Below are 1,212 nucleotides of genomic sequence, written 5' to 3'. Positions count from 1 at the left end.
CATTCACACCCAATTTTGCTAGCCTGCTAATAACTTCTTCTCCAGCAATCCAAGCTGTGATATAATCAGCTTAGTTTTCAGTGTACAAAAAAAAAGCACACACAAATAAAGGGCCCTTCGTGTAGCAGTTCATGTGTTCCCAAAATAAATCTAGTAACTGCAGATTGTTCCTTTTCCATTGCCTCTATGCAATGGTCATAGAGAGTCTGTTCACATCACCTAGTGAACCCCCCACCCATTAGCTGCCCCGAAGTAAGTGGCAATGCCTTAACCATATGTGTACAGAAAAGCCACCAAGACTTCATCCATCCCTATCAAGGGGTTCGCTGAACTTCTCTCAGTTCAGACATCCCCATTTTCATTTATTATTTATATATCACTTTTTTTTTTTTAAATGAAACCATCTGAGTGGCTGAATTGTGCATGCACAAAACCACACTGATGAGAAGCACGCATTGCCGACTCCTCCATCAGCTACTAACCCTCTAGCACCAGGGAAATCCACTTACCCCACCTATAAAAGGAAAACTAGTGATAAAAACTTCAAATGGGGAGAACTATTATCCCCAGTCATCAATCTACTGCAAGCATCCTACCATGTTATACCCCAATGGACTGTCTCCCCACTGCACATGCACATAATACGACACTGGCCCTGCATGCCCACGAAAACACCAATACCACCAAAGAGCCTCCCCCAAAGAACAAGGGAATAACTGGATGACAATAAACCTGCAGCTATCCCACCAACGAACCACTTCTCCTGGCTTGGGCACCCTAACAGCAATAACTCCAACCCTACCTATAAAAAGAGCATTACAGCACAGACTGACCACCATTTCACTATCAGCAACATACCATGCAGCAACCGACAAACTCGGCAACAAACAGACATCAGGAACAACCAAAAGTAAGTAATTCAGCCTAAACTATCCACAAAGCCTACAGTAGCCAGCAGCACCACTCACTCCCCTTATATTCAGTCTTACTGCCCTCTTTCCCTCGACCATGCATACAACCTCCACTACTCCCCCCCACACACTCTCTCCCTCCTTCTCTTGAGAGAGATAAAAAAAAAAACACCAGCCTCCTGCAGATATGAGCCCTGCTTCTCCCCCAAGAAGAAATTGTACTTACCTGTATGCTAGGAAACCACCCAAGGCCATACCTCCCAGGCCTACCTCTACACACCTCAGGTCATCAGGACGTGAT

General features: G+C 45.0%; 1 non-coding gene across 1 annotated transcript; it reads right to left on the bottom strand.

Moving 5' to 3' along the window:
• Positions 1–226: 226 nt before the first annotated feature.
• Positions 227–353, bottom strand: LOC122790191. Its single transcript, XR_006362952.1, has one exon. It is a non-coding gene; the product is annotated as a U6atac minor spliceosomal RNA (small nuclear RNA).
• Between the last annotated feature and the right edge of the window lie 859 nt (positions 354–1,212).

This window comes from Protopterus annectens, chromosome 15.part0, assembly GCF_019279795.1.
Source record: "Protopterus annectens isolate FY-2018-M chromosome 15.part0, PAN1.0, whole genome shotgun sequence".
Classification (NCBI taxonomy): Eukaryota; Metazoa; Chordata; order Ceratodontiformes; family Protopteridae; genus Protopterus; species Protopterus annectens.
The sequence above is the reverse complement of the archived record's forward strand: the minus strand, read 5'-3'. Positions and strand labels throughout refer to the sequence as shown.